Source organism: Bubalus bubalis, chromosome 9 (assembly GCF_019923935.1).
Source record: "Bubalus bubalis isolate 160015118507 breed Murrah chromosome 9, NDDB_SH_1, whole genome shotgun sequence".
NCBI classification, from domain to species: Eukaryota; Metazoa; Chordata; class Mammalia; order Artiodactyla; family Bovidae; genus Bubalus; species Bubalus bubalis.
Window position 1 is genome coordinate 22,671,166 of NC_059165.1, and position 22,550 is coordinate 22,693,715.

General features: G+C 36.7%; 1 long non-coding RNA gene across 1 annotated transcript; it reads right to left on the bottom strand.

Annotated features, from left to right (window-relative positions):
• Positions 1 to 13: 13 nt before the first annotated feature.
• Positions 14 to 21,160, bottom strand: LOC102390535. Its single transcript, XR_003111277.3, has 3 exons — positions 20,932 to 21,160; positions 2,633 to 2,699; positions 14 to 73 (listed from the first exon to the last, which is right to left on the bottom strand). It is a non-coding gene; the product is annotated as an uncharacterized LOC102390535 (long non-coding RNA).
• Between the last annotated feature and the right edge of the window lie 1,390 nt (positions 21,161 to 22,550).

Genomic DNA, 22,550 nt, shown 5'->3' on the forward strand with positions numbered 1-22,550 from the left:
TCTCCTTTCGACCTTTCCCGAACTCTTCCGGTTGGTGGTGGCTTATTAGTTCCATATTCCTTATCAGGAACTCCTGTCATAAAACAATTCATGCAAATGGTTACTATGGTGCCTGGCCAGGGTGGACGGTTTCAATCAGTGTGCTTCCCCTAACATCACTACCCCAAATCTGCTTTTTCTCCTGTGTTTCCCATTTCGATAAATGTGTTCATGATTACCTCCATTTCTTCAGCCAGAATTAAGGCATGATCCATGGCTTTTCACTCTGCCCTAGCTCTATTATTCAATCAGTCATCAAATCCTGTTCATTCTATCTCTCTGGTAGTTCTTAAATTCACCAGGTTTCCTGCTACCATCTTAGTTCTGACTCTCATAATATTTTGACTGTTTTAAGCAGCAGTTTCCAAAATGGCCTTCCAGGTGGACAAGAACATCTTAAAATAAACTATTTTCCAGAATTAACCAGGTACATATGCTTACCCAGATAAAAGAAGACACTTGACATAGCCGTCAGACCATGCACAACCTGGGCTGGTACAGCAAAATTGCAGGAAAAAGGCAGTGCGAGTACCAGTGAAGAACAAGAAGGCTTAGGTTCAGGCGGGTGGTGGAGGGCAGCTAAAGATAATTACCAGGAATCATACAGGAAATGCCAAATACTGAGGTGAGAACAAGAAGAGGATCAGCAACTACTGAGGTAAACCATGGTGACAGGCAGAAACCAGGGAGTGGCAGAAGCAGGATTTATAGGGGTCAGCAGAGTATCTTATTTATTACACAGGCTGTTTTTAATGGGCCAGGTACATACTTGCTGATTCTTGTACGATGGCATCTTAAAAGATGTTTGTAGTATCTTTCCTGAGATATATGGTCTTAAGAAGTGTGTGTAAAACATTTCTGCTACTGCTAAGTCACTTCAGTCATGTCCGACTCTGTGCGACCCCATAGATGGCAGCCCACCAGGCTCCCCTGTCCCTGGAATTCTCCAGGCAAGGACACTGGAGTGGGTAAAATATTTCTACTGTGTATCAAAGTAGGAGTTTAGTGAATTGAGCCATAAATGGTCAGTAGAAGAGAATAACTGAGTTACTTATTTGGGAGTAAAGGTAACATTTATGTTTAATTATATGTCTTTTGTATCTCTACCTCACCTTCATTCTAGGATCTCTTAAGGCAAAGAATTTTGCCTTTAATCCATGTCTATCTGTTTCTGCTTATAATACCTGCTTGGGCTTCTTATGTAGCTCAGCAGGTAAAGAATGCACCTGTAATGCAGAAGACCCCGGTTCGATTCCTGGGTCGGGAAGATCCCCTGGAGAAGGAATAGGCTACCCACTCCAGTATTCTTGGGTTTCCCTGGTGGCTCACCTGGTAAAGATTCTGCCTGCAATGTGGGAGAAATCTGCCAGCAATGCGGGAGACCTGGGTTGGATTCCTCAGTTGGGAAGATCCTCCGGAGAAGGGAACAGCTAGTCCCACTCCAGTATTCTGGCCTGGAGAATTCCATGGACTATACAGTCCATGGGGTCACAAAGAGTCAGACAAAAGTGAGTGCCTTTCACTTTCACTTTCAGGGCACATTAGGTTTCTCCACAGTGTAATTTTGCTTATTTTGAAAGAGGACTCTATACAATTTCTTCTTGCCACTTGCCATTATATTACAGAAAGTGTTGACATAATATGTTGATCTTTGGATAGGATAGTAAACAAGCTGTAAAAATAATTACTTGTAGGTAAATAATGTATATAGCAAAGAATATCATTTTTAGGTAAAATAGATACCATGGAATTTGGAATTTTATAAAATAGTCCAATAACTTTCTTTGGATATAGATTACTTTCTTGCAAATAATTCTCATGCTCTGGCTTAAAAAAATTAACTTCTGTTAATTTTGTATTTTGCAAAAATTTTAGTGAAAGTAGATAAAATTGTCTATTGTCTATCCAAATGTTACAGATCTATATATTAATAGATTAAAATTTGAGATCATTTTCCTTGGTAGTTGATCAATAAAAGCAATGAACAAAGCATAGTTTGGAAATTGTATTGATCTTTCCAATTTAATGAAATTTAATCTAATGCAGGTGAAATAAACATGGGAGATTTGCAAGGTCTATTTAGCTCTTCACTTTAAAGTGCTAAATATTTTTATTTCTGTTTTCCAACTATAGCCTCTGACTGATTTTGTGGGTTCTATTGTCCTCAGGGGTAGCTCTGAATGTTACCTTTCTAAAGATGAAGAGTTATGGAATGGATTATATGAAATGCTGTATAGTGAAAAGTAATTAATAATGATTATAAGAGCTGTTAATTAACAAACCCATTCTAGTTGTAATTACTTATAATAGTGAATTATAAAATGACTTTATGTTAATGGATCAATAAGAAAAAAAGGATTTTTAAGTTTGCAGAAAAGTGGGTATGTGGAAAGTTAATAGAAGATAGAGCTTGATAAAGGTATCATCTAACTGGCTTGTCCACAGACATTTTTCACATATCTTTTGAGAAGACAAGTTTCTTTTTTTCTGATGAGACTCCCCACGTCCAGGTAGCTCAGTACTGACAAACCCTCACAACATTTCCTCTAGATTACATGGCAAAACATCGCAAGGAGCAGCTTGCTGACCCTACCTGATGATCTGATTTCCTGTGAATTTTAAAAAGAGGATCTGCACGAGCAAAGTGGTTGTGTCAGAACCTAAAAAAAAAAAAAAAAAAGAAGGGTCTGAATTAACCAGGATGTCTCTGGCTGATACTATTCTACCATATCAGTTTCTATTGTTCTGTTGTCTCCAGAAAAACTCTTACATTTTTATCATACTTTATGTGTATTATAACACTGAGCCCTGAAGAAAATCCAATGGGATGGTAGGACAGATTTTGGCCGAGATATACAGATAAAAACATAGATACTTGGAAGTAGTATAAATATGATGCCAAGTTATATCTCCCTTCAGTAAGGAATGTGGAAGGGATGAGATGTTGACTGGACATTTCAACCACAGGAAGTCACAGCTGAACACCTAGAGATGATTCTACAAAGAGGAGAAATCAGCTTTTTCAATGATTATCATCTCAATATCAAAATGTCCTTTGTGATTTTCCAGCAAGAGTCCCCAGTTCCAGGAACTCAGGTATGAGTTTGCTCTCTATGTATTGCCTTCTAAACAGCTTGAAGGAGAAGGCAGTATATTCATCTCATTAGATTCCATGGAACATGAGAAATCAGGTGGAGGGAGGCTGTGGTCTTACAAACCTTTTCAAGTCCTTTATTATTGCACTGGTCCTGGTTAAAGCTAACATTTTGTACAGAAAAAAGCGAAAGTGTTAGTTGCTTAGTCATGTCTGACTCTTTGTGACCCCATAGACTGTAGCCCACCAGGAGCCTCTGTCCATGGGGTTTCCCAGGCAAGAACACTGGAGTGGGTTGCCATTCCCTTCTCTAGTGGATCTTCCCAAGCCAGGGATCAAACCCATGTCTCCTGCATTGCAGGTGGATTCTTTACCATCTGAGACACCAGGGAAACCCCTGCTGCTACTGCTGCTGCTGCTGCTAAGTCACTTCAGTCATGTCCATCTCTGTGTGACCCCATGGACGGCAGCCCACCAGGCTCCCCCATCCCTGGGATTCTCCAGGCAACAACACTGGAGTGGGTTGCCATTTCCTTCTCCAATGCATGAAAGTGAAAAGAGAAAGTGAAGTCGCTCAGTCATGTCTGACTCTTAGCGACCCCATGGACTGCAGCCTACCAGGCTTCTCCGTCCATGGGATTTTCCAGGCAAGAGTACTAGAGTGGGGTGCCAGAGGTAACAAAAGAAAATAATCTCACAGACACTGTAGAAGGATAGATTGTTAACGTTGTATCTAAAGAAGTCTTTTAACCCTAAACACAGTCAAGAAATAGTGAGGGGGCTTGCCTAAAGCAACTGCATCTTCGGGGTTAACATAGTGTCTTGATCACTGACTATCAGGAGAAATAGCAGAATAAAATCACTGGCTAAATAATGAAGTGAGAGGAGAGAAGGAATGTGGGAGGAAAGAATACACGAAAAAGAAAAATGGGAGACATGGACAGAGTACAAAGTTGAACTTTACTTTTTTTCCCATTTTGAAAAAGTACTCAGAAAAAGATCACAAAAATAGCTATTATATATAAGTTTAAAACTCAGGAGTTAGTTACAAACCAATATAAGTTATAAATTTATGCCCAAGATCAACAACACATTTTTCTGATAATCTTATTTCGGAAATCTAGCTATGTGGCATGAGGATTGACCCTGGTAAAAAGATGGATATTGTTAAAAACTAAAATGTATGTAATACTATAAATAGAAATGTCTTGATTAACACATTTTTAATATTGCATCTCTAAAATCAGAATAATAAATCATAATATTACAAGATGGAAAAACGTTTGCATTTCAGGTCACATAAAACACGTGTATTTCTGCATTCAGTAATGCATTCTACTTGCTGAATAGATTTCAGTTTCATTGACATCTGTTTGATAAACCTAAAGTTTTAAGCATGTTCTTTTAGTAAAATGTCAATTTGCACATATATTCAATTTGTTTCCAGTCTTTTTTCCCATATGTTTATTGACTTTTAGCTCAGTCCCTGAGGTTCTTAAAAATTATGTAGGGCTATTTTTCCTTCATTGCTGAGATGGGCACTGATCTAACTCAAGTTACGCACCTAAAATTTTAGTCGGAAATATATAAACACAATATTCACTATCATAAAAACAGAACAGTAAAAATAACAGTCTCGGTCCTTTACTGTCTGCAACACAAGGCACCTTGGCAGGTGACTCAGTAATCCTCCATTCCAGAATAGAGTTACAATATGGTGATTTTGCACCTTATTGTGGACTTTAATAAATTTTTTGTATTAAAGCACATTGAGGTCAATCAGCTCACATAGTGAGATCTACATGAGACAAATACATTCAGGTAATTTAGTTATTTTGCTAACAATGTCTCCCCATTCACCTTACTCCATTTTTATCACACATGGTAATAAAGAAAGGGAAGAGAAAGATCTTTGGAGATGTTATGATAAAACCAACAACTGTAAAATGGAAATGCTTGCTGGATGGATCCTATTTTCTTTAGAAAGAAGTGTCTTTCAGTTTACCTCCACCTTGAGCAGCATCTGGAAGTTTTCTGACATTGGTTTAGCCACCTGCCTTAAGTCACATGGTTTGTAACACTGCTGCTGCTAAGTCGCTTCAGTCGTGTCCGACTCTGTGCGACCCCATAGACGGCAGCCCACCAGGCTCCCCCGTCCCTGGGATTCTCCAGGCAAGAACACTGGGGTGCGTTGCCATTTCCTTCTCCAATGCATGAAAGTGAAAAGTGAAAGTGAAGTCGCTCGGTTGTGTCCAACTCTTAGCGACCCCATGGACTGCAGCCTACCAGGTTCCTCCGTCCTTGGGATTTTCCAGGCACTGGTAGAGACAAAATCTAAAACTCGTGCTCACCTCTTTCAGGACTGTAATGATTTTTAATAGGAAAAAAATGGAAAATTATTTTTAATTAAACCAGGGATCATAAACATTAGCAAGGAGATGAAAAGGACATTCTCAGTCCCCAAAATCTTTATGGCCATCTACAAATGGTCCCAGTTACCTAGAGAATTCTGAAACCTGCTGTCTGAATTATTTTTGTTAATGGCTAGCATCCATTCTGATTGGTTCCTATATCCATTCTAATTGGCCCACTTTTGTTGTTGTGAAGAGCTTTAGTGAGGTAAAATTGATATATAACAAACTGTTCATATTTAACTGTATGTTTTTTTAAGTTTTCTCATATGTATTCACCTGTGAAAACCATTACCGCAATCAAGGCAACAAACATATCCGTCATCCCTAAAAGTTTCCTCATGCTTCTGTAATTCCTGCCTACTGATCCTTCCCCTAGGCGACTACTGATCTGCTTTCTGTCACTATACATTAGTTTGAATTTCCTAGACTAATATATAAATGATTTGTACTCTTTTTTTTTTTTTTTTGGTCTTGCTTCTCTCACTCAGCATTATTTTGTTGAGATTCTTCCATACTGTAAGATGTACCAGTGGTTCATTTTTTGTATTGCTGAGTAGTATTCCATTATTCTACATTCCATTTGAATATGCTACAGTTTTTATATCCATTCATCTGTTGATGTACAATTGTCTAAATTTTTAGGGTTATTAAGAACTGTGTGGGTTTGGGCTTTAGATAGGTGTGCAGTTATGATTACATTTTGTCAACTTTTCTAAGCCTAGATAGCAGTTCATCACAGTGTAACTTTTGAAAGAAGTATTTCTGTTTCACAAATGACAAAACATCAACATCTCAGGATTGGTAAGCTATTACACTTCTTTTGTTTCATTCAGGCTGGGTCTATACATTTTAAAAAATTGGTTATCTCCATCAGTCAACAAGGTGTTTGATTGACCTGAGTAATCAAATTAGTGAAAATAGCTGATCTGAGAGCTTTGAAAATAAATGTAACTTTCTGCTGAGATTCATGATTATTTCCCTGCTTGTTCTTTTGTTTCCGTTTATTGGAGGTGATTATGTAAAACTTAAGCATTGTTAACATTTTTAATAAAAGTTAATTACAGCCTTATATCTATAACAAAGTCAAGAGTAAGAAGCATATCTCATTGAGGGAAAAAAAACTTCCATTTTTATTTTGTAATTTTAAGAAGTATTTTAAAAAACTAATAATAGAATTTTAGGAAATTTGAAAAATCCATTGAAGTTATTTTTCAATTGGTTGAAGGCTGTAGGACAAAGATGGGGTAGTATACTAATTTCATTGACTGGCACTGTAGGAATATACCAATATTTCACAGGTATACCATTATTAATGCCCAATCCTGCAGTCCTTTTCATGCAGAACTCCCACTGGGAGTACCACATGAGAAAGAAGTGTAGGATGAAACCCGATTATTATAATTCACAAGACTAATTATGACTTTGAGTTTTCCTGGATAAGCTAATTCCTCCTGCACCCTGGGATCAGTAAGCACGAAAGTAGTCTCACAAGGATTTTGCGGCATTTAACATTACATATATTTATAAATAAATCCAGAGACATGAAACAGCACTTCAGCTCTCTGCTCTTTGTGTTTTGGTTTTAAAGTTATAAAAATTTTAAGTAAGAGAGCCACAGGTGTAATTTAACTAAAAGACAAAAATAAAATAAGGCAACACACCAATCACGTATTTTTTTGGCGTTGACTCATTTGCTTTAAATAGACTGTTTATTTTTATTGGCATCACTGGTGAATAAGACTAAAGAGGGACATGGGAAAGCAAGGATTAAAGACAACTTGAAAGAAAGGAACACCCAGACAAATAAGAGTTGGAAGGAAAAGAGAGAAAGAGGAGGACTGCTGAAGATAAAAGAAGACTGGCGGGAGGGGCTCTGCTTAATTTTGTTTCTTTTTATTTTTTTGTGGAGAGCTTTGTGAGTGACAGAAAATGATTAGATATTCTTGAATGATTTGAAATCTGTGTTTGAGTTTTTGGTGCGACAAATCTCACAAACACTGATTCCAGAGTTTTTTCTGATACCACTATAAACAAATCCTTCCAACTGCCTTTTTTATTCAGGCACCTATTGTACATCTATCTGAGAGGGAGTTTCTTTGTGTACTGAGTAATTTCCATGTTGTGAGGTTTCTTGTCTTCAGTTACCTCCAGTTTTATGCCTCAGTCAGAAAACTCACATAGCATTCAAAAAGGAAAACTCAAAGCAATATAGACTTTTTGTGCCTTTTACAAAGAATTAGAGCTGTGTGCCCCTACCAATATAGCAATATATTATATAAGGTCAATACTCCTTTTCACATGCCTCTAATACAGATGCATTTTATGAGGTAGAACAGCAAACACTGAATCACTCTAGTAGAGATACACAAAACAAGTAATTATCGCTAGTTGCAGAAAAATAATTATGCAGTTGTGTGATGAAAACCAGTTTTTAACTGGGAGGAGAAATTCTACCAAAAAAAAAAAAATGCCTGTGGAAAGGCTAAATGTTGTGCTCTGGAAAAATAAGCCATTCTATAAAACTTCCTAATGCAGCTGTATCATCCAGTAGAGGTACCATACTTTTTTTATAAGAGCATGTTGCACACTGGGTGTGATACACTATGCCCGTATACAAGGCACTTATAATCACTGCTGTTTTCTGTTGACTTTTCTGTCAAAATGACTATTTTCTCTATTATCAATTCATCTAATATTTTAGCAAGAATATCCTTTATTGTCACTTAATGCTTACCAGGTAGTCCTTGCTTATGATTCAATAGACACCTACGATCATTAGCAGTTCTTATTTGGAGCCCGCTATCCTGTTATAAATGTTACAGCATATTCTCTGTGTCTAAGATATAAAAAAAATAACATTTAGTTAAGGCAAAAAAAGATAACAGGGCTTTGTGTGTGATGCAGCATACTTTTTTTTTTTTACATTATATAGAACACCAATGTGATGTGTACATTTCTACAGAAGGTATTTATCTCAAATATCTACAGTGAGTTCGCTCTGCTCTGACATAGACCTAGCCCCCATTGAAGCCAAGAGGATTTTGTTTCCTTACTGTTAAGCATGGCTGTTCTGGGCCCTTTAACTAAATCCACCACCATGAATGAACTTAGAGCAGAAACAGCAAGTACAGCTACATTTAGGCTTATATCAGCATTTCTGTTTAATACATTTTAAAACTATATTTAAGTAATGTGGAGGTTATGACATGAAGTGACAAAACCCAAGCATGTGAGCTGGATGAAACTATCTTTAGCCAGGATTCCTGGGCCAATGTAATGAAGTATATGGGCTAAAGAAAGAGGCTCAGCTTTGCCTCTGAATTTTCAGGAGTATCAAGGCTCTCTAAAAGTCTTAATATTAAATATATCTTATCTATGCACCTTAAGGGCATCTGTGACAAGCAAACAAGCCTGTGAAGCTTGAGGAAGTGTCCATCCTAATCCTTTTCAGTTGCTTCTTGCTGCTGCTTCTCCTGTGTCCAGCCCTACAGTTGCAAACTGGGCTCTACCCCACTACAAATGAAAAGAACAAACAAACAACACTTCCTTTGGGGCAATTTCTAGGGTTGGGTTCAAGTGAAATGTAACTTTTCTGAGCAAAACTCTGAAATTGGTTTAGTAATTTGGAGTTAGAAAAGATTTGGTCAAGAGAGAAGCCTTCAAACTCCATTTTATACTAAGATTCACCAATACAAACAAGTGACAAATATAATCTACATCTAGCATATCTGTTTATAAAATATAGAAACCTTGCCATTGTAATATCTTTGGGCACTTATTAATTGTAAATCTGTCTTTACCTCCTCATCTCCTAATCCATTCTAGAGCTTGATAGTAAATACCCTTATGTCAACGTGATATACTTTACTACTGCTAACAATAAATTCTTGTATACCATATTTTAAATGTTTTGGTAGACTAACAGTTTCCCTCAACAGTGTTAATGATGCAGCAAAACCATAAATTCTCAAATTGTGTCTACTGGGTTTTTAATAGACATTAAACTTTATTAAATATTTTCCTATTTTACAAAGTATTTCATTTTAAACTTGGAAAAATAAATATTTGTTGCTAATCTCATATACTTATTTCAGCTTAGCGTATACTAGTGATTATTCTGGCTATTTAATATTAATAATTGTTCTTTTTAAAAGGTTGATTTCTCATGTGGGGATTGGGTTTTTAATGTAATGTTAAGATTAATATGATGAAGTACTTTGAATTCTTAAATATTCATTTTAATCACTTCTAACAATATCTAAGTTGAATGCTTTTAAAAGTTCTTCTAAAACCATTGTCGGTTTTATTTTGTAAAATCTGCTTCAAAAATTAGTCTACCACTGTGAATGAATTGCTTTTAATAGAGAGATGGGAAGAGGGGGGAGGGGAGATTCAGGAGGAGAAAAATGTCAAGTGAATCAATATGATTAATTAAATTAAATGTGGATTCATAAAACTCATATTCACAGATTTACACACTATATTCACAGTGACATTTAAAATGTTTTGAAAATCCCTAAATAAAGTCCCATGTACATGAACATATTTTCCTTCTTTAAGAAATTTTTTAAAAACCTAACAACAAAACAGAATCATAAACTTTACTGCCAACTACTATACATTTCCAATATATGTTTTTTACAGAATAACAGGAACAATTTTAATATGTAAAAGTTTTAAAGGAAATTATATCTATTTTTGCTACTTTCAGAGATGTTTATGCTTAAGCCAACAGATAATCTTGACTGCTAATGTAACATAGTTTTCCTTATTTTAAATGTGTACCAAGGTCATTTTCATGTTAAGCCATTAAGCTTACAACTTTATGCTGTTCTTCTACTGGATAACTAAATTGCTGTACTTAGCAGGTCAAATATTTATTTTAAAAAAGTTAATTTTCACTTTTGTTTTTTTAAAAAAGTTGTGACATATGACGTAGAAGAAACTGATTCTTAGATTTCTGAAATATATATTTTTTTAAATTCAGGTAGTACAAAAGTATAATACCTGAAACCTACATGTAGAACTAACATCTATCTATGAATGATAAAAATGACAACAAGGTCTTTAACATGGCACAACACTTGAGAGATTTGGAGAGAATTTTCAGGTTCAGACAGTACTTAATGGCATGAATTGTTTGTAAGTTAATTTAACTTAAGAAAATCAATCGTCTTTAGATATTAATCCTGAGTTGTTTATGATTACTTCCTCTCCAAAGTCTATTAATGTTAGTGAGTTTCTCCCCCAACCCTGTGTGTGTCAAATTAGTATAAAGCCTTCCATTTCTGCTTTCGTGAGAAGTATATTATATTGCTTTCACAAAAATCCAGTGTAGCTTAAGCTATTTTAACAAACGACAGTCTTTTTCCCTGTAAAAAATGGTTCCAAGATAAAGATTTTACATCACAGAGAAAATGGAAGAAAATTGAGAGAATACTTTATTTCCTTTAGTAGCCTGCTATTGATGATGAAAAACAAGGCAACAAATGTAATTGGTAAAACAAACCCCAAAGGAAGTTTCAAGTGTCTCTAATAGGGGAATATTCTTAGTTGTAAATAGCTCAATTTTATCTCTAGAACCTAAAATATGTATCCCTGTCCCCCCCCTACCCAATCTTGCATCCAATTTCAATACTTCAGCCTTATCAAAGTAAACAAGCTATTGTTAGAATAGAAAATCCAGCTAGGTTGGAGGGCTGCTGCCACTTCCCTCTCTTCCTAGCACAATTCGGTGCCAATAGCTTTTGGAAAAGGGAAGAAAGAAAGGTCCGCTACTGTGCTGTGTGGAAGTAAAGGGGCAGAGGGGCATCACTTCAATCTCTTGGCTCTGGTCCTTTCTCACTCTCACATCTCCAGAGAAAAGAGATGCTCTTCATTCACAAAACAAAACAAGAAAATCTCTATAATTATTTTTGGCTCAGCTCCATTGAAATTCATTCTCCTGGAAGCATCTCTGTTTTAGATTAAAACAATGCTTGGAATATTCATTCTCTGCTCTCTCTTTCTTTCTCACTCACCACTCCTGCGTGCCACCCACCCCCAACCACCACTCCCTGCACCGCCCCCCCACCACCATTTTTCTCTTGCTTTCTTATTTCTCAGTCTTGGTTTCTCTTGCTCTCCATCCCTGTCTGGTTGAATTTTTTCTCAGCTGTGCCAAAGTTATATCTCAGAGGTTTTTAACATCATTGCCTACAAGTGCCTACTCAAGATCGTCATGTTTAACGTCAGTTGTTCAAGCCTCATACCTTCTTCCAACCAGGAAATTTCTCCAACCCTATATCCAGAGCCTATCTTACGGTTGTTGGTTTGTGATCTGATGTTTCAAGCCAAAAAAGAGATGTTCTAGTCAGTAAAATTGGGAAGAAAATTTACTTTCTCTTTCCTCCAGCCTTCTTTTCAATACCCAATCTTCAAAAGATGGACAAAGTCTTCATTGTCCATAGGAGGTGGTAGTTACTGAATTCCAGTGGTAAAGCATAGGAAATTATTATTTTAAAAATCCATTAGTTAGTTACTGACAAAATTTAGTGCCCCAAACCATATAACTATTAAAAATATTTTTTCTGTCACTGACTTTAACTTTGATTTTCCTTAATGGCAAAAAAAGTTTACCATTTTCCTTTTTGTTAAGGCAAAAATTTTTTTTCAGCACATGGAAAGTAGAATTCCTGCTCCAAATAGTTTGTATGTACATATTAATAAATTTATTAATGTTCTGTGAAACATGGGATTCTCTTTCCTTAAACAGTGGATTCATTTGGGCTTCTACTGCAAGGCAAGAATTTTATTTATGGTGTCTTACATTTTGTGGAATTCCAATTTCTTACACCTTTTCATTCTTGGTGACAAAAATTATTGATAAACCTTTCACAGAAAGAAGTGGCTCTGATACCTACTTTCATTAGCATTAATGTGTCTTTCTATTTCTCATTCTCTAATTTGAATAATTAATTTGTGTTCATTTTAAATTCTTGGTTGTTAGCAAAGGCATCCAACCCTAGTACCCATCACCCAGGGAGTGAGCATCCTATTTAGGGGTGTATTTCTGCTCCTTTGAACAATGAATATTTTGTGTGGATACTGTAGTCACATATAACTAAGTCCTAGCCTTCCTACACTGTCTTGACAAACAAAACAAAATCCTGACCGTAGCCCAGAAGAGAAATATCTCTGGGATTTCCTCTCTCTCCAGTAACAGTACAGCAATCTTATAAGCATTTATTTAAAAGAGTTTGAGAATCTATTTCTAAGGCCTCACAAGAACCCTGATTACTGAATTCTATTTGGTTTACCAAATAAAAAGAAGGAAAAGAAGAAAAAAAAAAAGGAAAACCACACACTGCCATTAATTATACTGTAAACATTTAATAAATATTCTTTCTTTCTATCCTTTACCCTTTTCAAAAGGAAAGGTGGTAATTTACATCTATTTTGCCTCTTTCCACTCATTGTTTTATTTCTTTTCTTTCTGGCTTTCTTTTACTTCTGTAGAAAAGAGGTGGACATGTTTGAGAAGATAGAAATGTTTACTTAGTACATTTTTTTTTCATATTAAAAAACAGCCTAGGCACTTTCTACTTTGTCTTATGACCTTTGTTAAACCTCTAATTCTGGAAGCTGCATTTTAATTACAAAATATTGTAAAGGGAATACAGTAGGAATACACAACCCTTGATTCTCAGCCAAATGAGAGAATTTAACAGCAATGTATGGTTGCTGGAATGGTTATGTTTGGGATCCATATGCATGTTCAACTCACACATTCAGGCAGTGCAATAAAGCAGGGAAAAAACAGCTGATACACAAAAGGGACCGTCTAGACAGTACCCCATCAGTCTGGCTAAATTTGGTGCTGGCATTCCCAATGGGATTGTAATATAATTGTTCTGGTGTCTGCGTTCATTCCCCCTGTCAAACACCATTCCAAATATACATCCTTCTCCCCCCAACCCTATTTCTTCCATAAATATGAAGCCCAAACTGTTACATGCTAGAGAGGGTGTTGTTAGATGGCCCAACATTAAGAAAACATTATAATTTAGCAAAATCATGTTATTTAATTCCTTTAAAAAAATCCTCCTATTACTTTCTAACTCCAAATAGAATTAATTTCAGACCAATTTAAATAATTTAAATTAGAACATGAAAAAAATTTTAATGCAAATACAAATAATCTTGAAATACTGAGCACTTTAGATGAAAGCAAATAGGCCTTTTTACCCCTTTATATTTATTAACCTCTGTTAGAAAATTTAACAGAAATCAGAGATGTGAAAGTGTAATGATGGACATGGATCATAAATTCTAATGAATAAAAAGCTAATGAAAAAAATGTTAAGCAAAAGCACTGAAAAAATGCAAATTGTGTATTTTTTCTTTCTTGGGTTTAAAAGCCATAATATTTTTTTCTCTCTAAACATCTTTTGAAAGTTAAATTTCTGTTAATTTATATAGGAGTTATTTAATATATTTGATTTTTTAAAAAGAGAAACCAGAAGTATTTATCCACTGATTTGTAGTAACTATCAATTAATATTTTTAGAGATATTCTGGTTTAAGACATCAGGAAAATGAAAGTCACTATTTACAAAATAAAATAAAAAAGCCCAACATTAAAATGAAAATGCACAGATCATTGACAAAGATGCTTATAATTTTAAAACTTTGACAGCACTGAAATTAAAGCTGTGAGAATCCCTTTTTATGGTAAGGAAAATGCAGATTTTAAGATTGTCATATAATAGCCAGATATACTTATTTTATTTTCTAAAGTGTCACCTCTGGATATTATTTAGATATTAAAATTGACCAAGAAATCTTTTTTAAAAACCTTTTATTCTTTCAACTCCATGAAAAATTATCTTGGGAAAGAGGTTGGGCTATTTGTTTTGTTATGTTTTTTTAATTGTGGGCTTATATTTGTACTTCTGTTTTGGAGGTTAATAATCCTTTCCTGATCCTGTAAACAGAAATTTGTCTCCCATCTTAGTGATTCTGAGATGCCAGATTACAATCCCAAGTGAGTGAAGCAAGTCTCCCCACCCCCACCAGGGACCACTCTAACTAGAGCAAATTCAAAGCAAATACTTCAGGCACTAGATCCTGGCTTTATCCAACTTCAGGAGCTGAGGCAAGCCCACCAACCAAAACAGGGCACACAAGAAATGGCTGTTCCAGGAAGAAGCAAGATACAGGGCCTCAACTCGTACAAAGACAGCACAATTGCACAGAAAATCACCACCAAAGGGATCAGGAAATACCCAGATACATTTTGCAGAGATGTCTTCAAATTCTCATGTGGGAAATGAAAGATTAACGATTATAAATATCTTAAAATTTTTATGTGGAAAAATGAGATGAAGAGATTGTATCCTTACATTTTTAATTTTAAAAAAATAGTGATTTCATATTTTTTTTCCTTCTCTTGTATGAAATTCTTCTGACTTTGTACATGGGTACAAGAAACACAGTCATTAAAAAAAAGACAACATAGTGATGATACGTGAGCAGTGTCTGCCTGAAGCTGGGTGGTTTGCTTGTGACTGTTTTTTATTCACTTTATTTATTTATTTTTTACAATATGTACTGGAAGAAAGTGAAAGAAAGGCACACCATAGGCCTCTTTGAGATGAAACAGTGTAGCCAAATCTGAGTTTTAGACTTGGTTTTCAAACTATGGAAGAATATCCTCTGAGACCTCTTAGGTCTTAACTGGATTAAAATGAATATATTTGTGCTCTGGCTCTTTTCAGCTAACTAATGTGCATGTGAATTGATAGTGTGCGAGGGAGCGGGTGAGAGCAAGTGTATGTGACACAGGGAGAGGCTGCGGGCTCCGGGCGGAGGGTGACTGTGAAGGAGCGTGCAGGATGGTGTGGGCTGCCTCCAAAGAGGGAGAGAAATGAAAATTAGCAGGCCTTGGGCTCCGGTGCGTTTTGTCTTGACGGGAGCCAGAAGAGAAGCTTGGTTGGGAGATGAGGAGGAAGGAGAGGGGTGGGGGTAAAGAGAGGGTGGAGAAGGGGGTGTGGCGTGTGTATGTGTGTGTGTGTGTGAGCTGAGGTTTCAGTTATGGCTGAGCTTTGGGGTTTTGTTTTGTCGGTTCCTGGCATAAACAGACTGGAATTTCAGGTTCAGGTTGGAGTGCGTGCAGAGGGGTGCTTGTCGAAGTTTCTTTTTCTGGCCCTTCACTATGGTTGCTGCTCAGAACATTACTGCTGCTACAGAGGGGGTTTGGGGGGAGCAGCCAGGGATGCCGGTCTGTCTGCAGCTGCCCCTCTCACACTTGAATAAAAGAACTTTTTTTTTTTTTTCCAGGGGTAGGGGAGCTGTGAATACCTTTCCCAATAAGAGATGAGGCATATTGAAAACTATATTAAATTACCCTGATTAACAATTTAGCCACGAACAGGGGAGCTTTGGGAGATCTCTATAGGCAGGACTGGGGGCTATTCATGCCAGCAGCTAAGAGGTCGAAAGGTTTCTGAAGTTCACAGGCTCAGAGCCTTTGTTATGCTAACAGACAATCTCAAATCAGCTGCCTAGTGGAGTGTGAAATATAAATGATTCCTTGAGAACTTCCAATAAGTTGTCACTCTTGCTCTCCAAATACCAGGACAGGCTGCTAATTTCTAGCAGGCCCTTTTGCAACATGGCTAGCCCTAAATGAATGCCTTTGTAGTTCAAATAATCTTTTCAAGGGAGCTGTCCTATCTTCATAGCCCAATGCATCTTGGTTTTGACTATTAAATGAAAATCAGGGCTCAGCAGTGCTTGACTTTTCCAATCGCCCGACGTTTGGGAAGGGTAGTGGCAGCTCTCATGCACAACAAGTTAGCACCACTGCAGGAGGCTAGGGCATTACTAACAGCCGAGACCCCAGGAGCTACCCCAACTCCCACCCCCAACTCCCTACCGGGAACAATGCTCCGGGAGAGATTTACGTGGTTTCCCTCAGGCTGGACTACCTTCTTCTTTCAACCACACCAACATTTCTCTGATTTATGAACCCTCTGTCCAAGAGGACGGCCAGCTGACCTGCCAGCATCTGACTGGTCACTTCGAAGCATCAACTTTGGAGAGGGAGGTATTCATTCTTCAGGGCAGGAGAGGCCAAGGGGAAGACGGCAAGGTGTGTGTCCAGGCCATACCCCTAGTATCAGATGCGTGTGGATATTATTTTATCATTTGCCCATAAGAAGGGCTTATGATCTTGGGTGTGACCTTTGAGCATATCCAGATGAATAAAAAAAAAAAAAAAAAGGCCCTGGCACTCTGAGTCTGAATTACAAAGCTTTTTAAGTAAGGAAAACCACTCCCCAGACAAGTTGGGGGGAGTGAGACTGAGAATCTATGTGGGAGAGTGTGCCCAAATCAAACATTCTAGTAAGAAAGGACAAAGCTAATTTATACAAATAAAGGAAACACGAAAGAAAGAGGACAGAGACCGAAGGAAATGAGAAATCCATCTGCATCAGTCTTCACAGAGGAAGGGATAAAACCTTTACAGTAATACCTTGAGTCCTAAAAATTTGGGTATTTCTGACTCCATGTCCTCGACTTCTTTACTGAAATGCAAAAAACTCCATGATATCACAGAAGTGTCTGCTTTTTTCCAAACAGAGCAGGTTTGATTTTTGGCAAGGAATGGAAAAAAAAAATCAAATGGACTGTATTTCTTAATATATTCTTAGGGTAAGTTTATAAACATGAAAATACATAGAAGCAGTATGTTTTAATACACCCTTAGGTGACTTTATAAAGCTTGATGATACAGCTGTACAGAAAATCAAGGACATTGATCACCCTTCATCATCTTCTTCCTCTCACTACAATGATTTACAAGTATTACTAACCACAATGATTTTAAAATATTACTTCAAAAATGATTGGGGAGTTCATTCTAATTGGAATAGAAACTGATTTAAGTAAATACTTTTTCTGCCTTAGGTATAGTTAGATTTACAACTATATATTAAAACATTAATTAAATAGAAATAAATGATGGTGTAATGTGTTCCAGTTTTGAAATCATCTAGCTTATGTGTTTAAATCTTGTTTGTTTTTTAAAAGCCAGAATACAGCATACAATGGTAAAAGACTCTGGGATTCGACTTAGAGAATTTAGCCACCAGAATAGGAGAGTGTTTAGGATTCAGATTTTTATTTGTTTCAGACTCTTATCTGTTTTGCCCAGTAAACCAATCTGCAAATACTATTGACTAGAAAAATGAGTTCAGATTACTGACACTAAACAAGTAAAAGTTTGTGGTTTCTTCTGCCAAATGCCAGAATTAGACAATAATTCGTTATTGATCTACTCACACCCTTTTCAGAGGGACTTAGGATCCTGGTTACCCTTATTTCAGAGACAGCAGAATGATTGGCTTCAGGGGCACATCTCATTACACAAAATTGAAGGCAACCCAGAGCTGAAAGTTCAACGGAGGCAACATAACTTGCTTAAATTTAACTTTTCACCCACTCCCTTTTCATTTTTAAAGTTAATTAATATTAAACTGTTAGTATCTAAGTTATTGACACATGCTGGACATTCAACGGGGAAACACCTTCCCTGTGCTTCCAAATACTTATTTTTACCACTTCCAAGGGTCCTCTCTCTTTCTGTCTTTAACACATCAAAACAGGGAAGAAAGCGCTTTTGTGTTATAACTACAGAGAAAACATTTGAGAATGTGTCAATGCTGTGAATACCAGCACCAGTTTGGGGGCTGGTTTGTTTTTCCCCCTGCCGGGGTATTTCTTTTCCCTTTGCTTTTGAGTCTTTAAACTCTGGCCACTTTGAGAAAAAGCAATGGTTGAAATGAAAAGTTAGGACAAATTGCGTTAAACCTGTGTGTTGCCAGAATATGAGCATGATGAAAGCAGTATTGGGACATGGCAGAGCTGAGCAGCTCTCCACACACAGAAAATTAAAATAAAATAACAAATAGAAGCTGGTCTTTTAATTCTTCCTGAAATACTTCAGATCTAAGAGAAAGGGAATTCCTGTTTTAAAAAGCAAGTTTCTAGGGTTGCCACTGCTGCGTAGTGGGGGTGTCTGAATGTGTGTGTTTGTGTGTGCGCATGTGAGTGTGTGTTTGGGGAGAAAAGAAAGAATGGGGAGGAGGAAGGGCAGATAACTTTACTGACATATTAATTCTTTAGATAGCAGTAAATGAATGGTCCAAATAGACATTTGTTTCCCTTAATAGGTTTTGTACAGGTCTCTTACAAGCTGTGGCATATGCTTCATTTATATGTATATTTATTTAGAAGGATAGAGAATAATAGGTGTAGTTTGTCTATAGTCGCAGTTATTATTTAAAGTCCAAAGAGGTTACAACTTTTTTCTACTCCAAACACGGATACAAAGGTCTCTTGTACATGCCTCCTGCATTATGTTGAAGGCCAATTAAAAATGAAGATAATATTCTAACTATCGAGCTTTGGGAAGAGGAAGAAGGAGGCTAAAAGGCAAAAGGACTCCAAGATGGCTGCCTCTTCCTTCTTTCCCTCCTCTCTGCCTGTTTTCCACACAGAAATTAATATAATATTTTGTTTAGAAATCACACTGTGGGTCACTTGTAAATGAGGCAGTCTCTGAAGCACCAACATCTGCCTAGAATACTCTCATGATGCCATCAAGGTATGGAGAGAGCTTAAAATGCAAACATTCAAATGTATTTAGATTTGTATATAGAGACTGGACTCACACACATACACACTTGAACGTGTGAACAACACACACAGCTGCAAAAGGAATAAAAGGCCGAAATCCTTCTTAATTCTTAGGACAGAAGGGCAAAGGAGGGCGCCAGGCCACCACCCTCCTCCCCAAAGGATCAAAAATGCACTGTTCATGGTCTGGATTCGATTTTTTAAAAAAGATATATCTTAGTGATGACTCTCTCATTAGGCGGACTTCTGAAGTCTGTGGAGACAAGATTTCCATAAATTATCTCTCTAACTCATCTCATGCTGGTGCAAAATGCAAAGCTAAAATTGTTTTTCTTTTAATTTTTTTACATTAAAAAAAAAAAGAGTGTACCATGCTAACCAGCTTTCTGACTAACATGTTAAAGGCTTAAGAGCACTAGTAATTACTGCTATTAATTATAATAAATACATATTCTCAATAATAAAATCCCACCCGTAAAGCTAAACTAAAATAATGTCGGGAATAAATAAAAGTATATTTGGAGCTTTATAACAGATTTATAGCAGGTTTTCTGTGTAGACTGGAGTGCACTAAGCAGAGAACAAAGCAAATGGTTTAGTTCCTATAGGAAATATATTAAAAAGAAAAAAACCCACAACCCTTTATCTAAAAGCCATCAGGGACAAGCACTCAATACAAGTTAACAAGCAGGAACTGATAAGATAACATTTATATGAGGTCAGAAGTCAAATGCCAGTCAAAGGCTTTTAACCTCTTGGGTCATAAACAGGAATAGTTAAAAGTGAGAGGTAGTTATTTATCGGATTTTAAGGGTACCTGACCATTGCCAGAGAATCACCGATGATGAAACTAATTAGGATTTATAGAAAAAGAACTTTGTAGCTGTTCAAAGAAAATTAACCTAGAAACCCATAATTCTTCAATTGGTAGGGAGAAAAACAAACAAACAAAAATCCTTCTTTTTGAGGGGAAAATAAATCTAGCAATTTAAATAGATTTGGTAACAAAATCTCTCTCAGAAACAATAATTTATAGCTAATGTACATATTGATTAATATATATGGTGAATAATATAACTTATAAATTCTGTATTAACCATCCAACAACAAAAATAAGCATTACATAATTTATTTCCAATTTTTGATCTTTTTATTTTACTCCCCTCACAGAGCCCCTAAATTAGACAGAATATAACTCTGATACCACAGTCCTTCTTGCTCTCAGAATGCCAACATTTATAAATTGAAAAATATATATATATATTCTAATAGCAATCATTTTAAAGCATCAAAATATCAAAACTACCTAAATTTTTATCTTAATCTACCCAGAGAAACAGATGTCTCTTCTTTATTTGCGGTCAGAATATTTTCCTTTGTTTTGGTTTTTGTCCTTTTTTGTCTTTTCTTAGGCTTATATTCCAAACTCCCAAACAGTTCCTGGTCCCAGAGTCCAGGCTGGCTTCTATTTTCAAAGCATACCACCCCCCTTTTTTTCTCTTTTGCAATAAAAGAAAGCAGATCTAGATATTTCTTTCTAGAGAGAAATAGAGGGATTGTTGTTAGGCCCTGCTAAGGCCCACTGTTTCTTTAAACAGAGTCCACAATACACTAGGCGAACATTGTGGATTTAAAATGCTTTTAAATATTTATCAGAAGTATTTTATCATCATATTCAAATGACACCTGGAGTGCACTCACCTTTATTGACAATCTCTGTTCTGAAAGTCCATTTGCTTCCTTAAAGCCCCCCAAGCAGAACAAGGACTACCCGTTTTCATTCAGTTAATGTTTAGTAAAAAACCAAGCAACCTTAATCAGCATGCTGATTGCATCGTCAACTAACAAATAATTTACTACTCTGAGCATTGCATTCCATTAAAAGCTCATTAAATTTTCTGTTCTCCAATGGGAGGTTTAGCTTTTGAACTGCATGCTTTTGCTTTGAATGATCATTTATTCAATTTTTGCAAAATGTTGTGTGTTTTTTTTTTTTTCTAAAGTATAGGTGAGCATTTCAATACCTATAGACTGCAGACACATGGAAACACAGCCCAGGGCTTGAGAAGGTTCCATTTGATTTATAAACTCTGTTTCATAAAAATTCAACATAATCTCTTGCACTTTTAGGAAATCCTGAAATCACTGGGTGTATCTGTGGTGTTGTGTGACCCAAAGACAGTCTCAAATATTAATACAGAATATAAAATAGTAAATACCCCTTTAAAGCTTAAATTTCCCTTTTCTATGTATTAGAGTTATTGCTGTTTTTATTATTTTTAGCCTTATAAGTATCTGTTTTCTACTAATTCAAAAAGGATCATGACACCACAAAGCCCTTACCGTATTTGATGCCAAACTTAATACCTCGGGTGTGTGTATGTGGGGGTGGGGGTGGGGGTGGGGGGGGCTAGGGGGTGGGGGGGCTAAGGAATCCACATTTTCAGGGGTTTACCCTTTTTTTACAAACTCAGAATCCCCTGCATTATTTTCATGCCCAGACTCCTCTAGGAAAGAGTGTGTTTATTATTTTTAATTTAGGGAAATGTAGGAAAATCTCCAGCCCCCCAATTAACATGCGTCTTTGGATTGCTAATTGTGCTCATTGCAAATTTGGGTCATTTTGCATGAGTGACTCTAATGTAGGGCTGAGATTGCCACGCAGCACAGTGGATTCCTGATTCCCCGCGCTAATCCTGAGCTCGGTGATTGTGTCAGGTGCAGTTCTGTATGCTCTAGCAGCTGGCTCATCCTCATCAATGCAAATAAGGCAACTCCTACAATCAGAGCCGCGCGAGTGTGAGGCCTGATTGCTGAGGGCAGGCTAAAGCACTACACAGACTCTCACTTTCAAATCACGCTAAGTGACAAGACAACCGCAGTGTCCCTCTAGTTCAAAATCAACCTTTGGAAAACAAAACAGGAAGAAGAGGACGGCTACAAAGAAGAGGCAAACCCCAGTGTTTGGGAAATGGACTTGTTTAGATGGGCTTTATTTAGGTACAGAGATAATGTAAAGGGTATTTCAACAAATAATTCTTTAACGCCTATTCTGGGCAAGATACTTTCTTTTAAGGACTGCAGGGGGTGCAAAGTTGAGGGAGACACAGGCCCTGCCCTGCCTTTGTGGAACCCTACCATTTGATGGCAGAAAATTGAAAAAAATTAAGACAATAGCAATTATTATTAAGGTGCAGTCACCAAACTCTTAGATGAAAGGACCACAGAACGGATTTTTCCAGGAATTACTTAGAGGTGGCACTATGGCATAGATGTGAAGAGCAAGATGTTGGAAGCTGAGGGTTCCGATCCCAGCTTTG